Genomic DNA, 18,058 nt, shown 5'->3' with positions numbered 1-18,058 from the left:
AAATTAAGATAGTGTCACTTTTATAATGACATACCACCAAGGACTGGAATCAGAAAGAAGATACTGAAGTTTACCCTTAGAATTTAAAAAATAAAGAGTCTTTGAGCATTGTTTTAAAAAGTAATTAGAGTTGTACTACTCACTAACTATTTACCTGACGGCCTTTGAAAGATGAGACTCTCATTTCTTTGCAAAGAATGTTAGACAGAACTGTAGACCTACATGAACCTTTCACAGTTTTGATTATATGAACATCCATCTTATTTACTAATTATTTCAGAAGATTTTTTTATGTAATTAACATGCTATTCATGATTACCTAGTGAATAATTGTAATGTATTATTTTGAATGGAAAAATTAAAGTTTTGACACAATTCTGGGAAACATGTCAATTAAAAGGATGCACATATGTTGGAAATGTGTCCTGATCAGCTTCAGTTTTTCTAAATTACTTCTTATCTTAGCTGCTCTGTTGCCTGTTATTCTTGAAGGGATTTTTTTTTCGTGGCATCGCTAACAACAATCCAGTTTAACTACATCTGTGAAAACTAAGGAGTTGCAGAGGTTGTGAAATATGTTTTAGTCTTCTTTTGGAGTACATGCAAATTCAAAGCCTGTCCTTTCTCTCTCAGCTTCATAATCTTTACAAGCAGTTTATGGCTTCTAAACACTGAAGATAATTCACTGTCCCTAGAGATGGATCTGATCCCACAGATCCATAGCAAAAAGACTCCCACTGATCTACGTGGCCTTCATTCAGACAACCAAAGCTAGTACATTATACCAGGAGTACTTCGTTTTTATTAACCCGTTCATAAATCTGATGTAAAAACCATGGTGCTAAGGATAGCAAAGAACTGGCTCTCAGTGGAGAACTGTGTGAGAATCCCAAGGTCACATCCCAGCTCTCCCAAGTGTGATAACATGGTGCATTTCCAGCACAGTAAATGGACCTGCTCACCCTTTAGTTTTAAGAAATAGTTTTTTCAAGCTAGTGATATATTTCAGCTGTTTAAAGCCTAATAAAAATACAGCACAAGTCATTTATTATCTGTCACTTCCATATAAGTAATTCTCATAAAAAGTCAAATTTAAGATACTCTGCAAAAGAATTCTTTTAGACCTGACAGTCTTATTATTTTAAAATTTAAATGACATATTCAGAGAAATTCAATGCTGAATACCTCGAATCAAAGGCAAAAGTGCAATGGAAGTAAAATTCGGTGATTAAAAAAAAACCAACAGAAAATCAAGTCCAGCTGTCAATACTTTTCAATAGAGATTTGCATCAAGCCACTTTAAACTCCTCTCATAATTCCTCAAGCATTCTGTTATAAATCAGATCAAAATGTATTCCTAGTCAAGTCTCCTTTTTCTTATAGCATTTGATGCGTGTCTGTTGGATGAATTTCAAAAATTACTTACATAAAGTACTCCACAACTGCGAGATCACAAAGTAGAAGAAGAATATAGAATACACTAAGACTACTAATTCTTACCGAGGTGAGTCACCTTAGCCATTTATTTATTTCCTTGGTAGAATAGGAAATATTTTGTTGGAAAGTAATGTTAGATGATAATGAACTCAATCAGTTGGCAGAGAATTTCTTGTGACCCTTACCAGACTACAAATTGGTTTATATAAACTGATTTGAATTCTGGGATGGTGAACAGAAAAAAATTTCCAGTGCCAGAGGACACTACAGGGTTCATCTGATTTCCCAAAGTGATTAAAAGGGAAGGCTCTGATGAGTGATCGTGAGGGCTTACAGAAAGTTTTATGGGTTTGATTTATCGTGTTCCTCCAAATAGAATTCCTGGAATAGGCCAGCTTTGTGTGATGGTTTTTAAACAGAAGCAGGGAAAATTTGAAGAAAGACAAACGAGAATTTTTTTGTTATTCAGTAAAAATATACTGGGCTGAGTGGAGGGACAGGGATGGACACCAGAAGCAATCCAATCAATTGTCTCACTACAAACAACAAAGACCAGCTTGATTTATTCTAATTCTGTTACTGAGCTGGGCTGGAGAATGACACTGGTTGATGTTTCTAGCACAACTCCAGACCTAGGATGAACATCCACAGCAGATTTGACTCTTGTACACCAAAGAAACAGTAAATGAGGGTTTATCTGAGATGAATATCCAGAGGAGGACCACAAAAATCAGAGGGCTGGAACATGTCTCCTGTGAAGACAGACTGAGAGAGCTTGCGTTGTTCAGCTTGGAAGAGAGAAGGCTCCAGGAAGACCTTATTGCAGCCTTCCAGTACCTAAAGGGGACTTACAAGAAAGCTGGAGAGGGACCTTTTACAAGGGCATGTAGTGATAGGAGAAGGTGAAAGAGGGGAGATTTAGATTAGATAGAAGGAAGAAATTCTTCCCCATGAAGGTGGTGAAGCACTGGAACAGGCTGCCTAGAAATGTTGTGGATGCCCCATCTCTGGGAGCATTCAAGGCCACGTTGGGCTTTGAGCAACCTGGTCTAGCGGAAGGTGTCCCAGCCCATGGCAGGGGGATGCAACTAGATAATCTTTCAGGTCCCTTCCAACCCAAACTATTCCATTATATTTCTATGGTACCATAAATGTACAGTTTGAGAAGGAGCACATTTTTAAATAACAAGGGAGTTAGTTTACTCTTGTGTAAAGAAGAGTCTCTCATTCTATCCCTATCCTAGTAGTCATTGCACTGAAAGTGGATCCTAAAATATTCCTTGCATCTCCGCAGGTTTATTTAACTAAGAGGATTCTTTAGCATGATGCAACATATCCTTTGGAAATGAAGTCAGCCTTGGATATTAGATAGCAGGGCCTGATGGGACAAGTTTCATCATTGCAGCGCACTAGTTATTTATCCTGAAAAATGATGCCACCAGGTACTGCACCTGCTCCTTGCATTTTGATAAACTGCTAAGCATTGCATGTGTTGGCAGAAATATTACTATTTCTGTTAGTAGGAAAACGGGAGGAGGCAAGCAAGATGTTCCACTAACAGCATCTTCTATGTGAAATCTCAGTATCTTCAAAATGCAGTCCATTTGTTGTATCAAAGATACATATTTAAGCAGGTGATCTTTCTCAGCTTCAAACAGATTCTTCACATAAATCGGGAGGTATTTCTGCTAATATAATTTAAGACAAAAGAGATGTAAGCTATCGCTACTGGAGCCTTGAAATTCATTTTGATTTGCATTTTGGCAAAAGACCACTCTCCTTCTGGTAGGAGATCAAGCTTGGTAAGTGAAGATAGCTTATTTTGTGTGCACATCTGCAGAGAGGCAAAGCAATGCTTTGGTTCAGCTGGATAAATTGCCAGCTTTCATATATGACAGATAGTTTAATGCATAGTGAAACAACTGCTGTGGCTATTCATTGCTGCTAAATGTAACAGCAAAAACTGCCTATGACAGAAAAGCAGTAAAGAAATACACTATCGTGAGGGCAGATGTCCATGGTGCATTAAAAAGAATTCTGTGTCCTCTTAGATTTAAGCAAACAACTGTATTCATATGCTCTACTGTAATTTATCTGGTTTTCAGCAACTTCTTTCTTAATAATACTCATATAATAACAGATGCATATGTATTCTTTCTCATGCTTTAAGAGTCCATTTAACTTTTGAATGAAGGAAAGAGCACTTAGAAGAGCAGTCACTGATGACAGACTATTGTTAAAAAGCCATCATACATTCAGATCCATCTGGTGCTATCCTGGGAGCAATGTGTTATAAACTAATAAATTTACTGCAGGGGTAGGGAAACCAGCAAAGACAATTTAAAAAGAATAGCCGTTTGTATTTATAGACAGAGGAATTACCTTGTTTTATGTCATGCAAAACACTTTAAAAAATACCATTTTGCAAAATGATCATTTCAAAATGCTTCACAGTCATATCCAGATTCATATTAGTAATAGTTTCAATTTTCCATAAATAACGATTACATCAAAATACGTTACACAATGCTTAGACATTTCTGAGATGTGAGAATAATCCTGAAAATGTTTTCACATTTCTGAATTGTAAGCCAATAATAAAAATGATATAAATGTTGAGTTAGTCGCATTATTAGGATGATGAATACATTAAAAATATTCTCACTGGTTTTATTTATTCATCCTATTATCAGCTAAACACTACAGAATTTTTGATACTTCCTTAGCCCCTTCAACTGCAGCATTAAATGAAAAAGAATCACTGTAGATATGAGTCTGTTTTGTTGTGGTGCATTTTCTATGGTGTTGGCAGGCAGGAGCATGAATTCCAACAGTTCTTGTAAATTACTTTGAAAACATTTTTCTAACCCCAGTTTTCCCAGTCCTAAGTGTTTATTCTTCTCAGTAAAGAGAAGCAATCATGAAGAAAACATATCAAAATGTGAATCTAGCTACAAAAAGCTTTGTTTTCATTGCATTTGTTTGAATGGTTTATATTTAATTGATGAATCTCAATGTTTGTGTCTGAATGACTTCAGTTCCCCAGTGTCTCAATCAGCACAGCGCAGCCACACAAACTGCAGGTGGGCTTCCTCCCACTGCTATGCTGATGTACCTTCCCTCTTCATCTTAAACGACCACCTGAGCGGAATGTGATAGATATTTTTATCTGTGAGTTTATGCAGCCTTTGGCCTTTTCTGAGGCAGAATGTCACTTTCCTCCATATGCACCACATACAATTCACAAAGAGCAAATCTTCACAATGTAATTCTTATTTATTTTTTTTTTTCTCTTTTTTTTTTTTTTTGGACTGATTAAGGACAGGTTCATACCTGAGCTCTGTGCAAAATAAAATCTAAACTTGAGATATGTAAGATAAATTGAAAGGGCATGGATGTCAGCTGCTGAGACACATGGTTGGTAAGAAAAAAAAAAAAGCAAAGCGTTAACACATTTTATATGTAACTACTCTTTTTAAAGAGGGTCTTATTACAGAATATGCAAGGGCATTTGTGTTGGTTACTGAGAAACATATGGCTGGCAAAAATAAATATATAAATGCCTTAACAGATTTGGTATGCAGTTTCATTCTTTTTAAATATGGTCTCATACCAGAAAACATGATATCGTTCCTTTATTCTTTTCAGAGCAGTGATCAGAGAGAAAGGAGATTCATTAATATACACATTAGTATTAACAGGCAGATAATGCAATCATTAGTGTCATGGCTCAGGTGTTTTGTGAATGAAAATGTAGGATCAAATCATATCACACCAATGTAAATTGCAATGAAGCTCTCTACTGGATTTTCCTATTATTTGAGTGTTAAACCTGTTTTGTCACAGACCTATGAAGGACAGTAGTAAGTGACAGTAGTAAACTAGCCTTCATTATCATAATAATTTGGTATTTTTTAAAATCAATAATAAAGCTGTCATTGTCTATTTTCTGCAGGTTACCCTTTCTGGTTCTGGTAGAGTTGCTGTTGCTTTTCATAGTTCAGCTGGTTCAACTACCTAGAGGCTGGTCCTAGCAGAGAAGTTTCCTCTGCACCCTCTCAGGTCTGGTGACGCTCCTCTGGCACCAAATCCAAGCACATGCAATTGCAATCACCTCTATTATATTTTTAGTGTGTTAGCTTTCTAAGCAATAGGTGAGCTTAAACAACCTCCCTTGCAGTCACATGTTTGTTAGATTCAATACAGAAGCTGGAACATTCTTGATAGAAAAGGTCTGTTCTGCAATTAAAAATTTTCATTTTTTCATTCTCAGTCCAAAATTCCAGATACTCTTGGTGGTAGTTCCAATCAGAACTGGTACTAATCTTGCCTCTAGTGTTTAAAAACCAGTTCTTAGTTAAATTTCACTTGGTATAGTATGAAAACTCATATCGAAGTACCTGAGCACCGTTCAAGTTTAAATGACCTCATTTACACATCTTGTTTTGACAGAATTATATTTTATCATTCTGTCCCATGGGGAGAAAGCAGATCACAATTTTGTCACTTCCATATATAAAATTAGCATACCAAAGGCTTAATCACAGTGTGAAAACAGTCTTCTGTGTTTTTAGACCTTTTTGTTGAATGCTAAGTGTCTTAATAAATGGTTACCTGTACCCAACCATTTACATGGCAATGAATTAATAATTTAAAATTTTTGTGGTACAATACCATGCGCTGCCTTGAGTGACTACATTGACATACGTTATGTAAAAGTCACGAATCTAAAAATCTGGAATTCTTGTTAGTCTAGCAGAAGAATTAAGACATAGCTAGCATGATAGACAGCAGTTAAAATACAGAAGTAGTCATTTTTCATGCCTACTAATCAGAGATCTGGACTGGAAGAACTCTGTACTGAGTTGAACCAAAATTTAATGCAGCTCAGAAAGGCTCAAAGAAACATAGTTTTTCACAAATTTTTGACAGAAAGTGCCCAAAAAGCTGAAAGGCTACTGCTGCGTAACTCCCATCAGAGGTGATTAAAACCAAACAAACAAAAGAAAAAAAACCCACACCACAAACAAACAAACCCCCCACCCGCACATACACCACACACGATATTTGAGTGTTCTCTCCAAGTCAGATCATTTTATCTTCTATCATGCTTCTGTCTGGGATCAACAGCAGGTAGGAGCATAATAATAAGAGAAGCAAACACAACATTCCCCACATGTGCTTTCCTACTTTCAACCCTGTCTGGTTTCAGAACTGCCTGCAGTTGCAACAGTTTCTACATATTCAGTAAATTTCCCCTCCCTCCCCATGCACACTTAAAGGTTTCTCCTTGCAGAATTTTCTTCATCTAGAAATTTAAAATAATTTCTCTAAGCAATTTTTCTAAACTACTTTCAACTTTGTATCATAATGGTTCAGAATGAGCTTAAATGCAATTGATATTTTAATTTGTAATCCTTCTGGGCTTTTCTTTTTCCAAAAGAAATAACACCCCACAGGAATGGGGTTTATGAAAGCTTGAAAGCAAAATTGCACAGAAAGTTTCTTCAATCAAGTAAGTCTAAAAATGTAAGACTAAAACTGTCAGCCATATTCTTGCAAGCCTGAACACAAGTGTAGTGTAAAGAGAGAAAGGGTACTTGCACTGAGAACTATTTCTCCTCCAATATTTGGATGCTAGAGGTAATTTTGTTTTCTGAAATAAGTTGTGGTAGCCTCAAGGTGTCTGCACCCAATATTCGCACTTATAAACTTAGAGGATCATTACACACCTGGGAGTCAATGAGTCACATCAAGCAGACACCTGACAAGACCCTGTCTGGTTCTGATTTTGGGGTTATTTCTTCCCTCAGCAGGAATCTGACTGGCCCTGGAAAAGCAGGTTGCCATTCCATTTGCCCATGTTTCTCACGAAATATTATCAGAGCAGAGATAAGTGAAGTGGGTCTCAGTCCTTCACATAGAATCTTTCCCCAAACAATTAAGTACACTCTAAGACAGAAATACACAACTAAAGCAACCCAATAGTACAATGGTTATGGCATTCCCCTGGAGAGGAATAGTTACAAATTCCATTCCCTGTTCTACTGAATACTTAATGCAATGTATAAAACATTCAGTGTGGTAAGGACAGAAGTAGCTATTTTTTTAATCCCAGTGAGGCTTAGAGTTAAGGTAAGAACTGATCTGCTCAAGGCTGTGGAGACTAAAATACTTCCTAGCATGTAGAGAAGCTAAACTTCATATAAGAAATCCTAGAGAGTAAATGAAATCATCAATATTAATTAGGATTATACAAGGGAGACCTATGTGTTCGGTAGCATAGAATTAAGGTCATCAAAAACGTAATAGATGCCCTAGCATCACTGATCAGCAATCTTCTCTGACGACCATCAACCCAGAGAACCACATCGAGTCAACGCTGTGAGCAAGAATGTTTGCACACTGCCCAGGAAGGAATGAAAACAAACATTAACACAAAAGTCCTGCAGAATATGAGAAAGTTGGGAAACATTCTAAGAAATCTTTTGAAAAGACAGGGCAAAAAAAATAGCAAGAGCACTAACTGTAACACAGAACACTTGATATCGGCCTTTGTGGGTTGTGAAGTAACAGTTACATTAACAGAGGTAAAGCTGGAAAGAAAAAACACATAAGAGCAATGTCTGAAACTTGCCATCAAACAGACCTTGTGAGAGGACTAACAAATGGCCTGCACTTATTTAGTATTGCAGAGGAAGTCTAGAGAAATTTCAAGTTCACAGATACAGTGCCGTTTACCAGCGTTGTCTGTTGGCAGAAATCCTTGATCTCAAAACAGCTTTCATCTCAACCAACCATCACTGCAATAAAGCTCCAAGCAATTTTTCACACTCTAACCATTATGGAAGGTTATGTTAGCTCTTTCTGGACAGAGACTGTGTTAATATTCAAATGGTACTAAAGTTGAAAAAACAAAATACTGAAGGTTTTACAACCAGGTATATTTTAATGCATGTATCTAATCTTCAATAATATAAAACTATTCTTTACTTTTATTGCTCTTATCAATAAATTCATGACCAGCTGGACCAAAAAAAAAATTATCCTCAGAATATAAATAGTGTATTGGTGAATTTTCAACAAGGTTATTTTTCTTAAACTTTTAGTCTGCCTTCTTCAGAAGAAGCAGTGCATTATCTGCTTATCTGTCAGCACTTCATAACAGTTTATGAATACATTGACATACTTGTCTGACATAGCCTAAAATAAGACTCTTAAAGACACTACAGTTCTCAAAGTTTCTTGCAAATTGGAGGCTGCATAGAGAAAACCAGGCAAATTGAAATACTCAAATCAGGAAAAGGCTCTAATATATATTCAGTAGTAATCTGTGCTGTTATATCTGCTGTCTTACTAATAGTGATACGTAATTGGCTGCCCGGCTAACGGACACAGCTTGGAACCAGCTGGACTACATAACACCGCATGTAGTCAGTGCATATGGAGCAAAAATTATCAAGGGAATAAGAGTATAGGAAAAGACGAATGTTTCTCTGCTGAAGAGAGGGAGGAGAGAGCATAAGCCACAACTTGTAATTAACCATCTTTCACTATTTGCTATTATTTCATAATTTTCTTCATGCCATTTTTTTTCCACTCAGTTACTAGTAGCACAGATATTAAAAACATGAAGAAATATTAAGCTAAACTTACCTTATACTAATTAAAATAATGTTTTGATTAATGTACAGACTTAGGAGGAAAAAAAAGTACTTTGAATGTAAAAAGTATTGGAGAAAAAGTATTGGAGAAAAATCTTTTTCTTGGAAATACCAGGTACTCATAGCATTTAATGTATATTATCTCTCTGTAAAGTATAAATGTTAGAGATAAGTGCTCTTTCTTTTTACATCTGGAAGATACCCACTGACAGAGTGACTCTTTTTTTTTTTTTTTTTTTTTTTAAACAAGCTGTACCGGGTTCTTACTGTTCTTAATAATATTTTCAAATACTTGCATTAAAAATGCCCCACTAAAAACTTCATAGTTTCCTAAGTTTTGTCTTTGCCTAATGTTATCTTGAGATCTCAAACAGGATTGTCAAATTCTTTTAATTGGGAAGGCTGATGTTTTTGCTTTAATTGTTATTTAAGTCAAATAACATTCTAATGAAAGATTGGAGACATTTTTGTAAAGAAAACTGAGGCAAGCAGAACCTGTGCTACTTGAGTTAAACTCTGCATTCCAGGAAAGCTGGAATGACGCAGGGTAGTGTTATCCATGCTTTTTCCTGCATTTCTTGAACTTTTGAGGAGTTAGCATTTCATTAAACTTCTTGAGGAATTAGTATTTTTCCTTACATCCAAACGATACATGAAGTTATGCATACAATTCAGATCTTTTCCTTCTTATATTATTCTTTCAGAGCAGCACTGAAGTGGTATGTAGATGTATCTTCTGAGTTTTTAGTTAAAAGTTGGAATTGTCTGGCTTATCTCACTATCTATGAAATAAGAGAATGTGGTCATTTAGAAAGAAGAAAAAAAATATATTAAAAAAATCAACTACAAGTGGGTTTCCATGAAAACAGTCTTCACAGCTTAGAGTTTTAGCACTTTATCAGTGAATGACATTCTTATATGTGAAATGAAAACCAACTCTTAAAAAGTGCATGCATTGAATTAAAATGATCTATCAAAAGAGCTGTCTACTTCCCTAGCAGGATGTGAAATAGGAATTTGTCTTTGGATGTTAGAGATTCTGAGCCTGACCATCTCATCTGGCAGTTATTCTTTCTATGGCTAAGTCAAGTTTAATTTTTTAAATTCTGAGGTACAGAATCCATTTATTTGTCAAAGTGTGTTGCTGAGCTTGTGACAACAAATTAAAATATATAAATGAAAAAAAGAGAGGCAAAGTCATACAATCTAACCATGAAATAGTGGTAAGTTAACTGTGGTCACATCAATTCTAACACCATTATTTCCTCACAGATGTGGTGCTCTGCATCCTGTGATATGAACCTTACACCACCTTTGCCAGCTCAGAGAGACCATTTTTCTTTCCTGAAGACAGAATTGAAAGAAAAGGCTGGTCTGGTAGTGACAATGCTGACCAGACTTTCAGGAGGATGGGGTTCATGTACTGGAAAAATACTTTAACTTTTTAAAGGAGTCATGAAGTTCTCTGTCTCTTTTTTCTCTAGCTACAAGTAGTGCCCAACCTTTTCCTGCGTGTTTTGTACCGTAAGAACCATCTAGTAATGCCTGTTTGGAAACTGCATAAAGTGACAGAGCTCTGATGCCCGAAAGAGCTACTAGCATAAAATAAATAGTAAGTAATCATTTTCCTTTGCTGTTATTCAAGAGTTTGGTTCTGTATTAAATATGCATTCAAAGATATAGCCTATTCTCAATTACAGTTCAAATCTTAGAAGCTGTTATTAATATGAATATTATATTGTTATAGTAATATTTGGGGGTATAAATAATGGAAAAGCAATAATTCAGTGTATGTTGAAATTACAAAAGTACTTTAAAAGTTTCTATTGAAAGGCACTACAAGGTTTCTACAGCTATCTTTCTGCCTCTACACAGCATGCTCATGACCATGTTATCAGTCACAAATCAACAGGTCACCTACACCAGTTCTGTTGATGTAGAATCTTGCCAAATAGTTCATTTAATTGGGCTTTATCCTGTCTACATACAGTGAAAGCTTTAGCATTTTTACCTCTTTTTGTAAAAGTGTGTTTCAGAATTCAAAGCAGCTCTGCAGTTGGAGTATACAGCTCTTAGAAGTCAGAACTGGGAGCTACACCATGCCAGTACCTCCCCCTCGAATTGAAGAGGATTTGAGGAGGAAGAAGAGCTGGATTAGCTTCTTCAGAGAAGAGAGAACAACAGTAAATACACAGGAGTAGATTCTCTGATCTTGTTCCTTCCCTCCGTATCTTCTGATTCTTTATTATTCTTAGCAAAGCTGCACCCAAGGAATGGGGCACTGAGCTGTACTCATTTCTGGCTAAATTTCCCAGTTTCATTTTTCCAAAACAAATAATAGCAATATCATAAAGGAGTAACCTCTTTTGCTGAAAAAAACTCTTCACTTAGGTTTAGTGGACTTCCTACACCAACACATTTTTAAAAAGACACTCAGTAAAATGTCTGTGTTTAAAATAATTGACTTAGATACCATGTAACCAAAGAAACTGTGACAAAAAGTAGATAAAACCATGGTTGATCCAAACCATCTGAACTTTGGGGGTTTTCTTTTGTTTTAAGTAATCATGTTATACACATGCTTTCAATATAGTTTGTATTATCCTCTGACCACTCTGGAAAGCATGAAAAACAGGCAATACAATGACTACAACTAAAGTAATCACAATGCTTGAATTAAGTAATTTTTGAAAATAAACCTTTGCTTGGGAAGGCCACTCAGCTGATCTTTTGTACAAGAAAAAAGGTAAAGCTTATAAGGGTGAAGTCTTTACATTAGCTCTGGCATCTTGCATGTGTGAATATAAGATCAGTTTTGAATGTATGCACAATAATGAATTTAGAAAGTAACTTTAAAAAGAGTTCTTTCCCTGAATTTGCTGAGGCTTTCTATCTCCTTAGGTCACAGACATGGATCTACTTTGTATTTAGCATACACAAGGAAAAAAGTTACCAGTATGCTGTCAGTATCACTTAACATACAGAGAAATTTCAAAACTATATAAAGAGGAACTAAACATTATTTAGGAGAAAGACACTCTAGAATCTGATTTAATAACAGCATTGAAACTTAACAGGATCAGGATTATTTAATCATTCTTAAGGTAACATTAAAAACAAAACAAAAAACAAACAAACAAAAAACAAAAACCCAAACAAGCAAAACACCAACCATCCAAACAAAAAACCCCACAAGCAATCAATGGGTAACCAAGCCAAATAACTAACTAATAGGTGAGATGTTTATACAGTAAATATGCAAATAAAAAATGCAAGTATGGCTTGTAATTAATGGTTGCATGTAGACCTCCTACCTATCCTGGCAAAGAAAAACATATTTTTGAAGAAGGTGTTGCAAGAGTTTGTAACTCAACATTCCATTTTACAACCTTCCAGCAAGATGCAACAATTAAAAGATTAATTATATTAGAGTGCTTTGTTTAATGCTTTTGGGGAAAATGAGGTCCTATCAAAGACCAAGGACAATACTGTCCTAGATGTGAATAAGTTATCACTTACATCCTCAGGATAATTCACTATTTGCTAATTATGGCAAAAACTAGGCAGAAAAAAGTTCTGAGTTGTCCCAGGCCAATAAGCAGCTAAAAGAAAAGAAAAATAATCCTTGCTTACTAGGTGATTAAAGTAGTGCCCTTTGTGCTGTTCAGTGGCACACTTAAAGGGAAAGAGAAAAAATGTTGAAGTTTGTAAACTTTATAAGCAGGTTTGGTAGTAAAGGTCAGCGTAAGGCTAATCAGTACTTAATTATTTTAATCTCTTAATTGAAACAGAAAACAAAGAGAGGATTTTTCCCTGCTATAAAACAATCAGTACAGGCTCATAAATAATTAAATTAAAAAAAAAAAAAGTTGAGTTTACAAACTGTTACAGATGTGATAATGAAAATAACATAATAAAAAAGGCTTCTTTTTGCTCACTAGAATCAAGTAACTAACTGTATTCTAGTGGTCATTTCAGGAGACCCAAGTCACAATCCAAAAACCAAAACCACTGTATTTGTGTTGACTCCTGATCCTTTGTTGCAGGAACTGGTTTGGTGAAAAGGTTGTTTCTCTGATAGATTTAGCCCTGATGCCACTGTCACTTGAGTTGGCACAGCTATGCCTTGCTTTGCTGAAGCTGAGACACTGCCTGGTAACTCCAAAATACTGCAGGGGGTGATCAGCCCCTCAGACCAGCATCCTAAAGGTCTCATGGCCCAGCTCCTTGTTCCTTCAGCTACTGAAGGAATCTAAAGGTCTGACTGAGACATGACACTCAACTTTTGAACAACTTAACCTTCACAACATGATTTCTCCTCAGAAGATTTTCAATTACTATTTACCGAAAGGGCTTCCTGGCATAAGACCTAACCAATGCTTGGTGCGGGGCCAGTGATTTTGTATTCACTGCAGCTTAATAATCTCAAAATACATGAAGTTTTTCTCTATTTCATCTCCTTCATTAAGATAAACCATAAAACTTCTCTAACCTTCTGACTTGTTTAAGCCCATCTACAAAGAGTGAAATAAGTGAAACATTAATGAGGGGGGGAAGAAGTGGAGGTGCTTTTCTAAAAAAAAAAAAAAAAAAAAAGTATCTCAAATTTAGGTTCAAATTGGACAGAAATACTTCCAGACTCTCTTCCACAGAAGGCTTCCCAGTGTTTAGTTTTTAAATTAATAAAGGCAAATGCTGAAAAAAACACAACTTTGTAACTGTCTGAAACTTTAAATACTGTTCTTATCTAAAGTTCATACATGCAAGACAGACCTTGTTCTATTTTCAGATTCCTCAGGAAATTGTGATCGTGTTTCCTCATCCTTGTTTCTGCACATGATTTTTATAATCCATAATTTAATATCTCTATTATATTAGAAAACTATATAGTTTAATAACAGCTATGACAAGAAAAAAATATTTTCTAGCTAATTGTATTTTCCACAACAGACTAGAAACCAATTTCTCTGAATATTTTCAGATAATGTTATCCTTCTTATTTCTTCCCAATGAGCACAGCTTAGAATTCATTAAAGAAGATGCAATTTATGTCCTCTTAAAAACTGAGTTAAAGATAGAAGAAACAACCAAATTATGGGCTTTTTGTCTTTTTGCCATTCTAGTCTATCATGTTCTCCTGGTATGGTTATTTATAAGCTTGCTCAGATTTCACATGTTCCTGCTATCCTGACAGTAAACTTCAATGGTACTCGGATGTGTCTTCTCTTATTGTTTATCCAGATGCTCCATTAAAAATAATACCTTGATTATTTTCTTCTACAGTCTAAACCTCTCTGAATTAGATGCTTTTCTGTTTCTGCTAACTGCAAGGAGATGATGTAGTTCCTGTATCATTATTAGTGCTTCAATACTGTGTCTGATTTTGCCTAAAATTCTGGTGTAGCTGGATCTATGAAAGAAATTGGGGATCTGTCTCCACTTTCCCTTACAAACAACAAACATCTACTCCTGTAACTTACAGTAGGTCAAATACAATGTTTCACAGGGTAGGAAGCATATCACACAGTGTTTCTGTAAGTAAGATCGCTCTCTTCTCATATTCATCTCACCGTCAGGCAAACTCAGATAAGGCATACCTGGGCTAAATTAATTTTCTAGGTGTAGTACAATGGATATAATACATAGTTTTGTCTTTATAAAAAGTGATTAAAAATAACCATAGGAATTATCTTCAAAAAGTCAAAACTCTTTCTTAAAATGTTCTATCCTTATAACTTGAAAATAATTATCCAGCTTTTCATCAACACTGTTTTTGCATTGAGATGCAGACTTGAAACGTTTGCTTCACAGTTCATACGGCTCCTGAATTACAAGCAGTTACAGTAGATATTCTGAGCCAATCCTGGCAGTGGTGGCAGAGAACATACTGCAGTATTAGATTTCTGTAGCAATCAATGGGAAAGCACTGGCAGAATCTACCCTAAGGTAGTTCCTTACCTAGCATAACAATTAAAGCTGTATTTTTAAACACTAACACAAGACAATGCTTTCTAAAGCTATGATTGCAATCAGTACACTTAATTAACCCTCTCCCACCTTCCCAAAGAATTTTTCACATTGTTTTTGCTCCATATTTTGTTCTCATTAAATGTTGTCCTGACCTTTCTGTCTGTTAAAAAAAAAAAAACAAAAACAAAAAAACACACAAGAGACATTTCCTTTTTTATTAAAAGATTGATTGCAGGAGGCCTGGGACCACAATGAAATGACGAATAATCTATGCTCAAAACACATCAAGTCCGTTAGGCAGGCAATGACATTTGGCTCAATAGCAGTACATATCTGGTTTTCAGATGCAACCAAGCAAAATAAGCCAAAGGAATAATGAAGAATAAATAAATAAGTGATTCTGTAAGTCAGAAATATATGCACTGTGAGAGAAAATTTTCAATAATTCTATTTAGATATGAACATAGAGCTGGAGGAAGCTACCAAAATAGAGATCATAGCTAGCTATTATAGTCCTATTTGAGAAGGCATGCAAAAATGTTTAAATATATATAGGAGTATGGACACAAATATACCTAAAGCTGAGTGTATTTTCAAAGCAACAGCACCCTGTCTCTAGAGGTACACAACTCTTTACAAGGGTTTATGGGAACCTCATCTGATGGGACATTAGCTGATCAAACGAGTCAGTTCCAGAGCTTTTTCCTACCTAGGATTCTGAAAACAATACAATTAAACTAGTAAAGTAATAAAATTTTTAAAAATCTTAATTTATTAGGCCTGTTTGATCTTTCAAGTATTTATTTATATAGGGATTTAACCCACAAATCATCCATTAGAAACCTGATTTGACTTTGAATCTCATTTGAGATACATTTTTGCCCTGTTAGGTCATCTGATCCACACACTATTTATAAAACCTATCTGAAAACCACCAAACGAATTTAGTTATTATAATAGGTTATGACCAGCTGCTGTTAAGGGTCAGAGCAGTTGAATAGCATAGTATTGGGTCACAGTTCTATTTCATATTGTTATACTTTCATTTCTAAAGTCTAAGATATCATACACTTATCTCCAATCGTTAAAAAAATGAAAAGAAAGGAAGTGGGCCACAATGTAGCTATCCTGAGTTTAATTCTTCTCATTAATCTACCTTATTGGTTGTGGCATGCACTTGTTCTACCCAGTGAAGGTTTAATAGTCCTGTTTCTTTTACCATCACCCATACACAAGCCTGTCGATCAATGAAATTATTACTTAATGAACATATAATGATAGGTAAGACCAGGGAGAAGGGAACAAATAAATCACTCATTACAGTCTTGATTGCAAGCTAGCACTGTCTCTTGTCAAAGTGATATGCCGTGCAGGTTTGTTTAGCCAACATCTTCAGGAGTAATCAGCATGATCAGGTGCTTCAAAGTGCTGGAAATCTTCAATGACCTAAGTCTATTAAGCTTCAAAAGGAGATGTACACAAAAGGGTTTTCACCTTAACTGAAAACTCTCTTCAGAGTAGTTCTTTTTAAAGAAAGATCACAGAGCTCTTTGTTTCATCCTGATTTTTCCAAACTGTGTTTTTCTGGGGTTTTCTTCCCTCTTCTTAAATATGAGCAAAGTTGCTTTCTTACTTCAGTTTAAATAATAAAACCGTTCCAGAAGCCTATTGTGCAACCCATAGTGATCAAGCATTATTTTAGCAGTGCTTGATGTTCATGAAATATTACATAGAATCATAGAGTAATTTTGGTTGGGAAGAGACCCTCAAGATTGAGTCCAACCGTTAACACCCAACACTGGCACTAAACTGTGTCCCTAAGAACTTCACCCACACATCTTTTAAACCCCTCCAGGGATGAGTCTAAGGAAACAAAGTGCTATTCCATAAACCTAAGACAGCCAAGAGTCAGAGAGAGGTATGTCAGATCAACACTGTGCCAGTAAAACAGGTTACACATTTTACAAAAATGATGCAGGTATTTGCTTTTGTGATGCTAATTTCTGCTCATTGAGCTCTGAAGTAAAATGCTTGAATATTCTGTATCCTAGTAGCAATCACCAAAAGTTCTAGTCTGGCTTCCACATCAATTTATCTTTTTTCTGTTAATTAGACAACTCTACCAAACTTTAAATGATGTGAAAAAAGGAAATAAAAATCTAACTGGTAATTCATGGGAACAAAACTATGAATTAGATACAAGCAGAAGCATATTGAGGTAAATCCTACAGGTTTCCTCCCCTCCTCCCCCCCCCCCTTTTTTTATTTTTATGTAATATGACACTGAATGTCCTGTTTCTTAAACTGGTGTTTCGGTTTTTTCAAATAACAGAGTTACAACAATATTTAAATTATTTGGAACTTCAAAATCAAAATAGGAAATCATCATTTTCATGGGATGGAAATAGGCTATTCACCATTGGGAAAAGTACAAATGTATTTTTCATCTGAAATGTTTTCTAGAAATAGTACTTTCCAACGTAAATATCTGCAGTTTAGCAAAATGTTCCTTTCTAAGGAAAGATTATTCCACAAGACAGTTTCTGTACTGTCTGTATTTTTTGTGTTAACAAGCTCTGATTGCAAAATGGCCTTTCTAAAAACGCTTAAGGATGCTCAGTTTTATTTAACATACAGTTTAGCAACTTTTTAGAAAGATAATTCACAAAAGACTATAAAGCTCACATAAACTCCCTGTGAAAATTTTAACAAGATGAATCTAGTAAAAAAAGGACAGGAAAAGGGTTACTACTTCATATAAGACAGAATTATTTTCTGTTATCACAGAATCGACTGGGTTGGAAAAGACCTCAGAGATCATCAAGTCCAACCCTTGGCCCAACTTCAGTGTATTCATTCATTTACTTTCAACCTTGAAATAAACATTTAAATAAAATTTAAGATAACATTTTGACTATCCAAATTTCCTCTCTAATCCAGTGTACCATTTGCAAAGCATAAAGGACTGTCAGACATTCAAATAACAT

Source organism: Patagioenas fasciata, chromosome 11 (genome assembly GCF_037038585.1).
Source record: "Patagioenas fasciata isolate bPatFas1 chromosome 11, bPatFas1.hap1, whole genome shotgun sequence".
In the NCBI taxonomy this organism is placed as follows: domain Eukaryota; kingdom Metazoa; phylum Chordata; class Aves; order Columbiformes; family Columbidae; genus Patagioenas; species Patagioenas fasciata.
This window is presented reverse-complemented; position numbering follows the sequence as displayed.